Genomic DNA, 15421 nt, shown 5'->3' on the forward strand with positions numbered 1-15421 from the left:
TCTCCATGCTGCAGGGCCTCGGTGTAAGAGGGGAGGCGAGGAGGCCGGCAGAAAACCACATGGCCCATGGTGGCAGGACCCTAGGCACACCACTGTGGCCCACCTGGGAAAGGAGAACGTAAACCCACTGGGGCTCACTTCTCCTGAAATTTCTGCAGAACAAAAGGACCAACAACCCTCATTTTCCAAACAGCAGGCTCCTGAAATCCCAAACGTTCAGAATTCGGTTCAGGACACCCAAGGGGAAGACGGAGGGGAAGATAAACCAAAGAACTCGTTGTCAAGTGATTAACTGCTCCCCCTGAAGACTCCAGTCCATCATCGCACCCCACAGACGTCCTCAAATGCGCAGTGTTCCAGGCTGTGGCTGTTAACTGCCACGCTGTGACAGCAGAAGACCAGTAGCAACTTACACACCCTAAGAGACCTTTAACAAACCACACGTGGTCAGAGAAATACTAGGCAGTGAGTAAAAAGAATGCAGAAGTCCTCCATGCACCCTCAAGGCTTTCTCGCTAAGACACTGCTATGTGAAAATACAAGGTGCAAAACCCCGTGTGCGACGTGCAATTACCTGGGTTCAGAACAGCATCCAGCACAAGAAGGAGGGCTTGCATATACACAGAATGAATCTGAAAGTACCACAAGAAAACAGTAGTGGGATGGCCTCTGGTCAAGGGCAAGGGCAGCCGGGGGGGGGGGGGGGGGGGGGAAGATTTCTTTTTCACTGTGCTCTCTCATGCTTGAGCTTTGTGCCACGTGCATCCAACAACATATTCTCAAAAACTAGAGGAGTGTGTTTTTTGAATTGTCTTGTAAATAATAGGTAAAACTCCAGTGGCGCCTGGGTGGCTCAGTCGGTTAAGCATCTGACTCTTGATTTTGGCTCAGATCACGATCTCATGGTTCATGAGTTCAAGCCTCACATCGGGCTTAGGATTCTCTCTTCCTCTCTCTCTGGCCTTCCCCACTCACTCATTTTCTCTCTCCCTCAAAACAAATATTTTAAATAAATAGGTAGGTAGATAGGTGAATGAATGAATGAATGAATGAATGAATAAATAAATAAATAAAGGTAAAGCTCCAGCTGCCAGCATTCTCAGTACTTGGCATAAGGTAAATGCCTGATAAAGCATGAATCAATCAATCAATCAGTAAAGTGAAGCAGAGGAGTTCAGGATTCATCTAGAAAAGCTTCCAAGTTGTGCTCAAAGAGGAGCTGAAACAATGCCCATTCTGGAATCACCAGAATCCCTAGAAGGAGCATTCAGTCTGGATTCTAAGGGCATTTCAATATTCGAGTATCTGAAAAACAGACCAGGAGGGAGCACAAAGCCTGCAAACTGTGGACACAGCAGAAAAGTGACGGGTGGCTTTTTTTCCTTTACATTTCCTTGTATTTTCTAGTTTCCTACAATAAGGATAGATATTACTCCCAAAATGATAGAAAAAGTAACACTAAAAGTTAAAGTTAAATAATCAAAGGAGTTTATTAAAAAACCTGCACCTGGAGAAAACTTCTACAGGCTCTAAAACTGTCACTTTCTCAGTACCTATTACATTGATAAGTTTTGGACAGAGATCTACCCCCACAACTCATAAACTTTTTCCAAATGTTTTTCCAAAAACTGGATAGCTGTGAAGGGAGGATCTATTTTGTAAAAAGACCCTTGCTCACCAGAAGCCTAAGGAGAGCACAGCCTGGAGGAATTTTAAATGCTCACTTACAAAACAAACTAGCGGGGCGCCTGGGTGGCGCAGTCGGTTAAGCGTCCGACTTCAGCCAGGTCACGATCTCGCGGTCCGTGAGTTCAAGCCCCGCGTCAGGCTCTGGGCTGATGGCTCGGAGCCTGGAGCCTGTTTCCGATTCTGTGTCTCCCTCTCTCTCTGCCCCTCCCCCGTTCATGCTCTGTCTCTCTCTGTCCCAAAAATAAATAAACGTTGAAAAAAAAAAAAATTAAAAAAATAAAAAAATAAAAAAAAAAAAAAACAAAACAAACTAGCCTTTCAGGACAGGAGGGAGAGCAATCAGGGAAAACTTCCGGGAGGAGGCGGCATTGGCCATTTGGAAGACAACTGAAGGGAAACTACAGACCAACACTAGGGAGGAGAGATTAAAGAGGAATAACATGAGGAGTGCCCCCCTTCCCAAAAGGGAGTGTGGGAGCATAAGATCCACTACGAGGAGTGGGCAGGGGCAATGAGAAGTGGACAGAAGATGTGAGCAAGGCCCAGAGGCCCAGAATATCACAGCGCAGCCTGGCCTTTACCCTGTGGGTCCCAAATACCAGGGTGGATGACTAAGAATCACCACTGGGGTTTGTCAAAAATACCCATTCAAGGTCTAGTCCTGCAGACTCTGATTCCGGAGGTCTAAGGTCTAAGGCCAGGGAGGGATTCGGGGCTTGTTCAAGCCCCAGCTGTTGCTCAAGGGGCAGCCAGGTGTGAGAAGCAGCAACAGCTTGTGCTTGAGGAGTAGCAGGACCAGACTGGGGGAGGGGAGGCGGGGAGGTGTTCATTCAGGTGCAGCCCTTCCAGGTCTCGGGGACAGGACTAAAGGACATGCAAGAACTACAATAGCCGTGACACGCTTAGTCTGGGCACAGCAGGCCAAGGTCACGTGCCAACACCAGCCGAGGACGGAGAGCACACTGCATGACGATGGTCAACTCTTCCATTTTCCCGACCATGGTCGTGCCAGCAGGTGATCAGAAACCCAGAACTGAGCTGAGTGACAGCTCAGGGCTCAGAAAATGCAATCAGGGAGGCAGGTGAAAGGTAAGAGGTGGGGTGCGTCCCTAAGAGGAGACCATGGAACCAGACCTAACTGTACCTGTGCCTCAGTTTCCCCATCTGTCAGGTGAGAAGAATCCTGCAACTCACCTCACAGGGCTATTGGGGCCCACACTAGGAATGTGGGCTTCTGTTACTTTGCTCTGTACTACCCTCCAGCCTTCCAGAACTATCCCTCCTTGATCTCATGTGATTCTGATAAGCAAGCAAACCACGCAGGGGAGGGCCGCACCCTCTCCAGGGGTGGCACGTGGCCTGGCACCTCGGTAAGATGAAGGACAGGAACAGGACCTGAGCCAGGCCAGTCCTGGTCCCTGCCAGGACAGGTCCTGGGGGACTGTCCACAGCACAAAGAACACGGCCAGGAGCATTGGCACGCCATCACCTCTCTGTGGCCAGACTCACAAGGAGGAGCCCGCAGCAGAAGAAAAAGCCGTAACCCTCTTGCTGGAGCTCCACACCCGATCCAGCCGGCCTGGAGCCTGTCCTCTCCAGACTTGCACTTGCAGATTATCTGCTTAAGCCAGTTTACCCTGAGTCTCTGTCACTGGTCACTGTCTTGCTTACTACAGCAGGTGCTCAGTAAGTGACAACAGCTACCACTTCCTGAAGATGACAAAACTACCCGGATGACCCAGCGTGGGAGGAAAGGAGACAACAAAGGGGCCCAATGACGAGGGTCAAAAGCAGGAGAAATAGGTCCCAGAAGCCAGGGAGGCAGAACACCTAGACGGAGAAGTGTCCACGAACCCACACCACAAGGAGGCCACCACAAGGAGGCCACATAAGGCCTGGGCCTTGGCCACTGCATATGGCACTAGGAAGGGTAACACAGGATATCTTGGGACGACGACTCCCATCAAGCGGCAGGCCTGCCTCACTGCAGAGCAGGGCCCTGTAGAAACCAGCAGCAGACACGGACCTGGGTCTCAGCTTTCCTATCTGGTAAATGGGTGTGATCCTTCTGGCCCAACAGAACCTTCTAGGGCAGGTGTAAGACCTGACGACTGCAGACATGTGTGCAAAGCACATGAGATGGTGAATCAGCAAGGGAGAGAGAGAGGGTGATGCTGAGACACAGAGGTGCCCTCTGACTAGTAAGGAGAGAAAAGCCTGGTGGTGACAGCCAGAACTGCAGGCACTCAGAGAGAGCAGAGTGGCAATCAAATAATTCAGTCTGTCAAAAAAGGGGATGCTTGGGCTCATCAAGAACTGCTTTCGGGGCACCTGGGTGGCTCAGTCTGTTGAGGGTCCAACTTCAGCTCAGGTCATGATCTCATGGTTCTCTGCTGTCAGCATGGAGCCTGCTTCGGATCTTCTGTCCCTCTCTCTGTCCCTCCCCGTTTGTTCTCTCTCTCTCTCTCAAAAATAAACATTAAAAAAAAAAAAAGAACTGGTTTCTTGCAATCTGCCAGGGCACAGTCACTTGCCTCCTACCCAGACACAGCTGAGGACCGGCCACAGGGGGCAAGCTGCTACTGAAAGGAGCCCTACAGGATAACCCAGCTGCGGAGGGAGGCCAGGCCTCCTTGGAGCAATTTCATAGCAGAGGGAATCAACCCGGAAACGCAGGCTCCCTCCCACCGACAGGGGAGGAGAAAGACGCTGCACCTGCACCCAGAGCTGAAAACCACTTAGAGACGGGAAGTGTGTAATTATTCAAGTGGAAAGCCAGGCACACGCTCATCCAAGCCATTTGTAGCACAGTTTGGTAACTGCCAGATTTTAGGAGCCCCGAATAATAACGCCCTTTAACACCCACGAGGCAGGCAGGCAACCTCCCCGCTTCCTGCCTCCTTCCTCCCCCCAGAGGGTAGGCCCCAGAGTGCCTCCGGAGGACTTGGGGTTCCCTGAATAGGCAGTGGGGCCTCTTCCCTCACCAGTGTGCGCAGAGGGACATGCCTCCCGCTGCCTCAAGTGCAGCCCCAAGGTCACCCAGCTAACCCCACCCGAGGTCAGTTCCTTAGGAACCTTCCTTCCTTGGCTCCCAAACTCCTCAGAGTCCCCGGAACCCCAGCACTGAGCGCAGACCTTAGAGGCTGCCTGGCTCCGTGTCGCTGACTCCTACCAGGCTAAGGGCACTGCGGTGGACGTTAATGGTGGCCACCACTGCTGGCGGTTCTGCTGGGCGCTCCCTTGGCCCCACGGCCCCCACCAAATTAGGCATGGCCACACGGCTCGCTTTGGCCAATGAAATGCGCACAGAAGTGACCCATGTCATTTCCAAGCAGACACTTTCAACTGCCAGTGTCCAACTCCGCAGCCAGTCCTCCAGGACATCCTCGTGGGAGCACGAGGACGCAGATGGCCCCCAAAGCTGGCCCAGACCCACTCCTGAAAAGAAAACCTGACCGAGTGGCAACAAAGCCAGGCTGGGAACCAGAAGGAAACTGTTAAGAGAACCTTCAGCTAGCGGCTGTTCTCCACTGGGGCAATTTTACTTCCAGGAGACGTTTAGCAACACCTGGAGACATTTCTGATGGTCACATGAGGGGAAGGCCTACTGCCATCCAGAGGGTAGAGGCCCTACAATGCACAGCCCCCTAGAACAAAGACCCTCCAGCCTAAACTGTCCACGGTGCCAAGGCTGAGAAATGCCGGGGTGTGGAGACCAGCACAGAGCCACCGGACTATGAACGAGCTACAAATAAATCTATTGTCGCAAACTTCTTGGGGTTGTTTTCGCAGCCTATCCTGACCAATAAACGCCCCTTGAAGAAACAGGGCTTGTGGCCTCTGTCTACACCCCAAATTCTGAGCACAACACCTGACACGTAGCATTTGGAGGTGCAGCATAAAGGCACTGGGGGGAAAGCAGCACGAGTCCTTCTCATGAAACCCTCCCAGGAGGGACCCCATTTTCTAAACCCGCCTGAGCCTGACAAAACTCTGTGCCTTTGCACGAACTGTTCTCTCTGCCTGCCATGCCCTTCCTCCCCTGGCAAACTCTTGCTCAGCCATCAAAAACAGCTCAAACATCACTCCTGCTGAAGGCTGTTCCCCTGCCCCTTCCCAGGGGCAGAAATGACGGCTCTTTAGCCATACAGCCATCTGATACTTAGAACTGCTCTGTGCTCCGTTTCAGACCAGGAGCCTCCACCCCCAAGGGCAGGGACTGTGTTATTTATTTCGGCACCCTGCCCACCGTGGACCCTCAACCTGGCAGGAGCCCTGCAAGCTCTTCCTGAATGGATGTCCCAGCCTCCCGGTGCCAAGGCTCTGACCCTGAGCCATCCCTGCCCATCTGCTTCTGCGGCAGTCTGGTTCACTTGCTGATGGTCTTGTGACTTGGATTTCCCTCTTATTACAATGCCAGAAACTGAAATGGCCCGATATAAAGGCAACATACGAACAGGATTTCAAAGCCAGTACAAACATTTGAATTGTTTGGACAGCTCCAGCAAAGAACCAGATAAACTGGAAGCTGCCATATGTCTTTTTTTTTTTTTCTCCTTGGAGGGGGGGGAGGGGGGGAGGAGAAGGGAGAGCCATTCCCCTGACTGGACAGCCACCACCCCTCCTAACTGAAGACCTGCCCCCATACTAGGTGCCCCACCTGGAGGAGACAGGCAGGCCACAGGTTCCTCACAGTGCAGACACAGTAGCGTGAGTCAGAGTGTTCTTTCAGACCTAGGACAAACCCAAGGGGTCCCTGGAAGCAGCTTTCCCTCAGGAACCCAGGAGGTGGGCGAGAGGCAGGGCTAGTGACTCACCTCCCCAGCTCCTCCTGGAGGAAAGCAGAACCGCCAGGGCTAACTGGCACATGACAGCACAAATCCCACCCCTAACTTTCAGGATAGGGAAACTGAGGCAGGGGGTGGGGGGCTAGATATCCCCCAAGGAAGTGCATCCAAAGTGTCATCATTTCAGGGGCAGCCAGATGGCTCAGTCGGTTAAGCACTGGACTCTTGATTTCGGCTCAGGGCATGATCTCACAGTTCGTGGGATGGAGCCCCACGTCGGGCTCTGTGCTAACAGTGTGGAGCTAGCTTGGGATTCTCCCTCTCTCTCTCTTTCTGCCTCTCCCGTGCTCATGCTTTCTCTCTCTCTCAAAACAAATTTAAAAAAAAAAATTTTTTTTTAAGTGTCACCATTTCAGATCACTCCAACTTTTCATCTGAAAACAAATGTTGAGACCCCTTAACGGCACTCAACACATTCTGGCTTTTTTTTTTTTTTAAGTTCATTTATTTATGTCATCTTTACACCCAAAGTGGCGCTCAAACTCACGACCCCAAGATCAAGAGTCACATACTCTTCTGACTGAGCCAGCCACGCTCCCACTTTTTATTATTTAATTTTTTTATGTTTATTTTTTTACAGCAAGAGAGAGACAGAGACAGAGACAGAGTGTGAGTGGGGGAGGGGCAGAGAGAAAGAGGCACAGAATCCGAAGCAGGCTTCAGGCTCTGAGCTGTCAGCACAGAGCCCAATGCGGGGCTCAAACTCAGGAACCGCAAGATCGTGACCTGAGTTGAAGTCGGACACTCAACCGACTGAGCCCCCCAGGCATCCCCCCACTTTTTAATATAAAAATTCTCTAACAAATTCTTTTTGAGTCTTTTACTACCCCTTTACAGATGCTATAATTTTTCTTTCTTCTAATTAGGGAGGAGCCCTAAATTGCAGGAGGTGGGGGGTAGGGGGTGGGGAGGGTGTTTCTAGAAGCGGAGACCCACAGGGGCTGCAGGAAGGGTTGGTTCCAGCAAAACCAACCCTACCTACCACCTTCCACCCAGTTGTCAGTTGGCCTGCCTGGGGGCTAATGACTCAACCTGTTCTCTCCCCAGCAGTTTCTCATTCCCAAGAATGCAAAGTCATTTTAAGCTAGAGCAGGAAGAGAAACAGGAGTCCCAGCGCTGACATTTCCCTCCTTTGGAGCCACCGGGGGAGAGAGAAGCCTACCCAAGAATGTCTGATTTTTGTAGCACCTATCCTCAAGGCACCACACACCCTTAAAATAACTGCACAAGTGTGTGTCCTGGGCCTACATCTGGGATGGTGACACTCTCAAAGGCTGCGTTCCAGCATACATTACATTACACATCTCCATCCGCCCAGACCCTGCTGCTAACACTCCCTTGCATTTGAAATCTCCCTTCCGGCCAGACGGCTGGATTCCAAGAGCATGAGAAGGGTTCTTTGAGCCCTTGCGGTTGGGGCGGGGGGGGGGGGGGGGGGGTGTCTGCCCTGCTGCCCGGCCTCCCACCACAGAAGCACAGAGCTCCCCATATGACTGCCGTCAAACATTTGCTGGGCTGGCCTAGTCACAGAGGGGACCCCAGACCACCAGTCCCCGCCTAGAGATGTTGGTGGCCACAAGGCCCCTGAATACAGCAAACATCTGGGGGATGGCAGGGGGCACAGGAAGGTTACTTAAGATTGCTGTTGGAGCCGAGCCCTGAGGGTGACCGGGAAGGAGGCTGCCTGGGCGTGCCAAGCACCAGACACAGCCGGGGCAAAGCCAGGCCTTCTGGACACTGGGGTTCCCTGGGTCCCTCTGCCATAGGGACCAGGGTTACAGTCTCATCAAAGGAAAGGTGAGGTTACCCCCGCCCCGATCTCAGAAAACTTAAACCACAAAGCGCCTTATTCAAAATTTCCCCAACCCCTCGGCTATTTACAGGATGGCAGTGGTGTCCAGGTCCAAGAAGTCAGTCAAGTCACAGCCTTATCCTTCGGTCTGTGATGAAGGACAGGGAGTCAGAGCCTGACTCTGACCTTGCTTGACCCAAGTCCCTCCTACAGACCAGCCCCCAGCCGGGGGGAAGAGAAAGGCAGTGTGTAGGAACACAGTATTCACTTCCTATTGCTGTTGTGACAAACCACCACAAATGCAGTGGCTGAGCACAACACAAACTTCTCTTCGGTTCTAGAGGTCAGGAACCAGTCAGCAGGGCTGCGTTTTCCTTCTGGAGGCTCTCCAGAGACATCATGCCTTTACCGTTCCCGGTTTCTGAGGCCACCTGTATCCCTCAGCTTGTGGCCACATTGCTTTGACCTCTGCTTCGTTGTCTCATCTCCTTCCGCCCCTCCTGTCTCCCTCTTACAAGGACGGGTGCAGTTACACTGGGCCCACTCAGGTGATCCAGGATGCTCTCCGACCTCAAGATCCTTGACCTTAGTCACATCCGCAAAGCTCCTCTGCATGTCGGGGACCATATTCACAGGTTCGGAGGACACCTGTTGGGGGGACTTTATTCTGTCTAGCCCAATACAAGGCTCTTGCAGCTCTGGGCCATCCCACGAATCTCGGACACTCCCTTGAAGTGTTCAGAGGCAGGCCAGGTGCAGATCAGGATTCATCCAGAGTTTCGTCAGGAGCTTCAACAGTCACCAAGGAGGATATGGGAACTCAGGCCCCACATGCCCACAGGATTCTAAAGAGACAATGGGCAGGGTGCCTGGACACTTCAGTTAAGCATCCAAATCTTGATTTTGGCCCAGGTCATGATCTCGAGGTTTGTGAGTTCAAGCCCCATGTCAGGCTCTGCACTGTCAGTGCAGAGCCTGCTAAGGATTCTCTCTCTCTCTCTCTCTCTCTCTCTCCCTCCCTCCCTCCCCTGCTCCTGCTCTCTCGCTCTCTCTCATCTGTCTCAAAGTAAATACATAAACTTTAAAAAAATAAAATAAAGAAACAAGAAACACATAAAGAGACACTGAGCAAAACCAAACACCGACACAGGGATCCCTGATGGGGAGAAGCGCCCTGGGCCTGGGTGATAGAGACCTAAGGCCCCAGACCCGGAAGCCTTGGTCCTAAGTTGCGGGGAGGGGTAATATTCCTGACCCCTGGGCCCCCCGTAAAGCCCATGAGAGATGCCCAGACCAGACAGGCCTTCCCACTGCTCACTTCAGGGCCAACTGGCTTCACTGAAGGCCAAGTCCCTCAGACCCTGCCAAGTGACTCTGAGCAGTGACAGACACCTCCCAAAGAGAGGTGTTTGGAACCTGAGCCCAGCACGAGGCATGCCAAAGCCAACAGGGGCCTGCTGGGTCCCCCACTGACAGGCCCAGGGGTGCTAGGCCCTGGCCTCAGCCGCCTTCCCAGACGCAATCAACTCTAGAAACAGGCAATGGCTTCATCTGGCGCTCCCGGAGCCCTCACATTTAGGGGAGGTTCTGAAGCCCTGGCACAACCCAAACAAATGATTGGCAAAGGCAGTTAATTCCTGAGTCCCCTCACTCCCCATTCAGGCCTGGTCTCCCCGAGCCCGGGAGAGGGGACAAGGGAGGAGACAGGGGCCAGAAAGGGCACTCACTTCACAGGTTCCATTAAGGGGTATGACGGTCCTATTTTTTTTTCAAGTGAGGGAATTCAGAGAGGTCAAGAAACTCACCCAAATGTTATGCTAAATGGAAGAAGCTGGACAGAGAAAGACACAGACTGCATGGTGCTACTTACATGTGAAATCTAAAAAAAATAAAAAAAAAATGCAGCTCATAGGAACAGAGACCAGAAAAGAAATGGGGGGAGGCTGGTGAAAGGGACAAGCTATCCGTTCCAAGATGAGTAAGATCTGAGGATCCAGTATAGGACAGGGTGACTACTGAAGTTTACCGAGAGTGGGACTTAACTGTCCTCACCAGCTCCAACAGAAACAAACAAATACGTGAGGCAATGGATGTGTTAATTAACTCAGTTGTGACAATCATCTCGCAATCTATGCATACAACAAATCACATCGTACACTTTTTTTTTTAATGTTTTATTTACTTTTGAGATGGAGAGAGACAGAGCACACGTGGAGGAGGGGCAGAGGGAGAGAGGGAGACACAGAATCCGAAGCAGGCTCCAGGCTCTGAGCTGTCAGCACAGAGCCCAACACGGGCCTCGAACACCATGAAGTGTGAGATCATGACCCGAGCTGAAGTCGGGCGCGTAACCAACTGAGCCACCAAGGCGCCCTCCACATCGTACACTTTAAATACGTTACAGTTTTATTTTTCAGTTATACCTCAATAAAGCTGGAAAGAATACACACGTATTTAAAAAAATAAAAAGAAACTCGTCCAAAAGCTCAAAGCAAGTAAGTCACAGCAGAACCACAATCTAAAGCTGCGTCTGTCAGCAAAGACCATCCTCACTCCGTGGCCTGGGAGGGCAGGGGTCCAGCCAGGTCTTGGGGGTGAGGCTTCTGGGGTTTCTGGGGGCGCAACAGTTCTGGACACAGCTGCCCCCCACACCCCACGCCGCCAACTGCCCCAACCCTGGGCTGAAACCCCTCCTCCACACTTGACCCTGGGGAGGTTGGGGGAGCCCTGTGGGTGAAGAGCCAGAAGGCACTTCCAGGGGCTGTGACCGGCCTCAGATGCGCCGAGACCACGTGGAGTGGGGACTGGACACGCCACAGGACTCCTGTCTCTCCCTTCTCCACAAGGCTGGCTGACTACGGTGTCACTTGGAATCCACGTGCTCCAAGCAGAAGGACCACGGAAGCAGAGCTCAGCTCTGTCGCAGGAAGGGTTGCGGCTCCCCAAGGAGGGCAGATGGTGACTGGCCCGACTGCAGGGGCTGAACGCCCGCCATCAGGGTGGGGACCCTGGTACACAGGGAAGGTGGCGGGGCCGATGTCTTAGGAAGGTTCTGAATCCACCATCGAGAGAGAGCGCAGCTGGCCAGGTCACTGGACTCAAGGAGACCACAAAGGCACCCAAAAGCACAGGCCGGTCAGGCCTCGGGGGACCCAGTGCCTGCTCCCGGTGACAGGCACACCCCCCCACCTCCTTCACGTTCGGGCTCCCACCCTGCCGGGCTCTGCAGCTGCAAGCCATGGCAACGGGCCCCAAACGTCTCGACAAATCCCTCAGAGAGCCCCACGCAGGGTGTCACAGCCGCAACCTAAAGCCCAGAGCCTGGGCCCCACGCAGAAGTGAAAAACGCAAAAAAGAGAAGGCCCTGATTCCTCAGAAGGGAGAAGCCTGAGTCTGGGCAAAGGGCAGCCTCCCTACCCCGGAGGCCACCAGCCTGCTGTCTCCACAAGCCCCACTCCCCCGGCCTGTGACGTCTACACTGAAGACATGACTCATCACCTCACCACACCCCCAAATTGGCTGCGGCTTCCCCCAACCCCCACTGGCACCAAGGCCTCTGTGACAGGTGCCTCCCTTCTGGTCCAGGGAACCTCACCCCTGCTGGCAGCTCTGTCCCCAGCATACCTGGCTCCATGCCCTCCCCCACAGGCCACTGCTCTCACGCTTCCAACTCCCTGCGCACGCGGGCAGCCCCCCATCTGGAACACCCCCGCTCCCCGTGCCACCCTCACCCGCAACAGAACCCAGGGGGCGGCCCAAGGGGAAGGCCCATGAGGAGCCCAGGGAGTCGGAGCACAACCAGAACCAGACTCCTTACCAAAGGTAAGACCCACAGCCCACGCCCATCCTTGAGTACGGGGGACCTCTAAACATCCCAGCCCACTTTCCTGACTCAGGATGCTACTCTGCTGGACAGCTCTCCAGGAATGATGGTCATTGCCAGGATGAGAACTCCAGACAGAGAGGAATGAGCCCAGTTAGCAGGGGGAGACAGAGGGGGCTTTTTTTTTTTTTTTTTTTTTGGCCAGGGTTGTCTTAAACTAAATTCCTCCTGATAACTTGCTTTCTCACAAACTGCCTCTCTGTCCAGAGCATTCTTTTATTCATTCACGCACGTATTTCATGCATACTTCCTGAGCACCTACTATGTGCCCTGCATGGTTTCGCTACCGGGGATACGACAGTAAAGACAGTAGAAAGGATTCCTATCCTGAAGGAACTTAGAGCATAAAGGGAAGGGTGAACAAGCAAACACCTGAAATAAATACAACGTGTGACATGTTCTGAAAAGACCACTCAAGGGCCTGAGACAGAGAAGTGGGACTGTGCTGAGGTCTAAAGGCTAAGAGGCCAATAGTGTGGGGGGGGGGGGGTGCCTGTGAGAAGCAGGAACAGCATCATGTGCAAAGGTCCTGAGGTAGGAAAGAGTTTCGAGCAGCTGAAGAACTGAGAAAAGATCACAGTGCAGGGAGAGAGAGGCAAGAGGCACATCTTGGGGCCCTCAGGGGCTGTTCCTGTGCCATTTGGTAACCTGGGAAAGAAATTCCCTTTTTGCTTAAACTCATCCGAACTGGGTGTTCTGTCATTCACATCCACAAGAATCCTGGCTTTCACAACATCCAAACCAAAGCATCACATTCTACCACCTTCGCCAACAACCTGTGCCTCAAACTTGATGGCAACACCAGCACCCATCCAGCAGCCCAGCCGAAGCCCGGCATCCCCCCCCCCACCTCTCCTCTCCCTCATCCCCCACCCCATCAGTCACCACAGAAAGCTTTCATTTGGGCCTCTAGGCAGCCAAGGCCTGGGGGTCCCGCCCCCAGGGAGGTGGCCTACGCATGCTGGAAGGAGAAGCAGGAAGAGGAAAAACAGATGGCCTCTCGGCTGAGGGGAAAAGAGAACCCCCAATAACACTGGCTGGTTGATTGCATATAATTATGAAGGAAAACGCTCTTTAAAATTAGCTTCCCAAATGTGGATATAATTTCAAGTGTCCCTTGCAGTGTGATTACAGCGTCAGCCCGACAAATGTTTTATCGTCAGCTCAGATCATTCAGGCCCCTGCAGGCAAAAAATAACGAAGCCAACAGAGGCGCTGGAGCCAGACAGACAGAGCTCCCGCTCCCCGAGAAGCGCTCCCAGCTGCCCAGGGGAAGCACCAGCCCAGGAACCCCAGCACGTTGGGAACCGGCCTCACTCCCTCCCTCACTCCCTCCACCGCCAGCACAGGGCCCTCCCCAGGAAGGCACGAGGCACACCTTTCTTCTTTCTTCTCCCTTTCTGGATCTTCAGAGTCCTTGATATTCAGACTCAGATCCCAAGAGCAGCCAGTTAATAACAAGGGTAGCTTCACTTACTGGATGCCTCCTATGGCCAAGTGCTGCACTCCGCGCCTCAGTTTTCCCATCTGTAAATGGGCGTGTTGATGGCGTGGAACTCACCACATGAGGAGAGAATGATGCCTGGCACACAGTGCGTGTCCCCCTCCCCCTCCTCCCACTGAACCCTCGAAGAACACTGGCTGGCTCTACAAATGTGCACCTGGGGCTCAGAAAGCACACAGGAGCCACCGACGTAGCAGGCATGCAAACACAGCTCTACCTGAGTCCAAGCTCCACACCTGTGTCACGCCGCGTCCTTGCTAGGCTCAGGGGACGGTGGAAAAGGTGTCCCTCTGAGCTTCTCAGTGTGCATTCGGACGGCGGGCGGCAGCTTGGCCCTCCCCAGCTTTAGCACACGACCCTCTTCAGGGGTCTGGGTTCTGACACATCACAGGCTCCGGCTGGGTGGCCGGCCTCCATTACTCCCCTCTCTCACCAGAAGGTGCCCCCTAATTCGGGGGCCTGCACCGCACTGGGTCCCCCCATTTCACACACAACAGAACCAAGGCCAAGACTGAGAGGGACTTAAGGTCATGGGAGAGTCAGGAGATCAACTAACTGTCATCAGGCACCCATGACAGCCGACTACTGGGGGATGGGGAGGACCACACACCAGCATCCACAATCCGCACCAGCACCCAAAGACAGAAAGATGAGAACACTGAGGTTTGGAGAAGCCTAACAGGACAGGTTCAGGGTCCCCAACAAGGGAGGGCCATGATTTTCCATCCAGGCCTCCCTTCTTGCAGGCCAGAGACCCGGCCACCCTGAGTAGCCATGAGCACACAGCCATGAGGGCCTCGACAGGTGTGTGAGAACAGTGAGCGGCAAACAAAGCAGGCCAGACCTGTGACTGGGTAGCAACAAAGCCAGGCTGGGAGCCAGACAGGAGCCGTGGGGGCGGGGGGGGGGGGGGGGGGGGGCAGGGGCTACAGCTAGCACTGGTTCTTACTGAGAGGGACAGCCCCCCAGGGGACATCTGGCAATGTCTGGAGCCATTTCTGGTTGTCACAACTCGGGGGGAGGGGGGCGGGCAGGGAATGGCACCCTGAGCATGGAGACCAGGCATGCTGCTGAATATCCTTCAATGCCCCAGGACAGCCCTAACAAGATGGAAGGATCCAGCCCCAAAATGCAAACAGTGCCCAAGCTGAGGAGCCCTGAGCTACATTCGTCTGTGAACACGCACACGGATCTGCCGAGACCTGCAGTTGGTTCAAAAAACCAGAACTTTCAACTAAATAAATATGTATGTGTGTACGTACATACGCATTTATGTAAATGTGGATATATGCATGCACGTGTGGTTTGCATGTACTAGAATACCCTGGAAGGATAAAAAAAAAACAAGAAGCGATTCTGAGGGGGCAGCTAGGGGTGAAGGGGGCACAGCTAGGACAAGACCCTTTTCACTGTAAGTCCTTTCTTACCTTTTGATTTGAATCATGGGACTGTATTGTCTATTTCAATGCACACGCATTCTCTCAAAAATAACACTTCCTGTGCATGTGCACAGTCTCCCTCAACTCCCCGACCTCCACATTTTGAAAGCCTCTTGAGCACAATAACCCAAGGTCAACCACCCCAAAGCACCTTACTGAGAACGAACTAGAGCCTCGAGTCAGATGTGCAAGGAGGCACAGAGAGTTTCCACGCGTCCCCCCAACGTGCCCACCCCACCTACACGCACAAAGCTGGGCCTCTGACAG

General features: G+C 53.3%; 1 protein-coding gene across 3 annotated transcripts in view; it reads right to left on the reverse strand.

Annotated features, from left to right (window-relative positions):
* ITPK1 (inositol-tetrakisphosphate 1-kinase) overlaps nt 1-15421 on the reverse strand; it is a 179495-nt gene that overhangs the window by 140514 nt on the left and 23560 nt on the right. The window lies entirely within an intron of this gene.

Source organism: Lynx canadensis, chromosome B3, assembly GCF_007474595.2.
Source record: "Lynx canadensis isolate LIC74 chromosome B3, mLynCan4.pri.v2, whole genome shotgun sequence".
NCBI lineage: Eukaryota > Metazoa > Chordata > Mammalia > Carnivora > Felidae > Lynx > Lynx canadensis.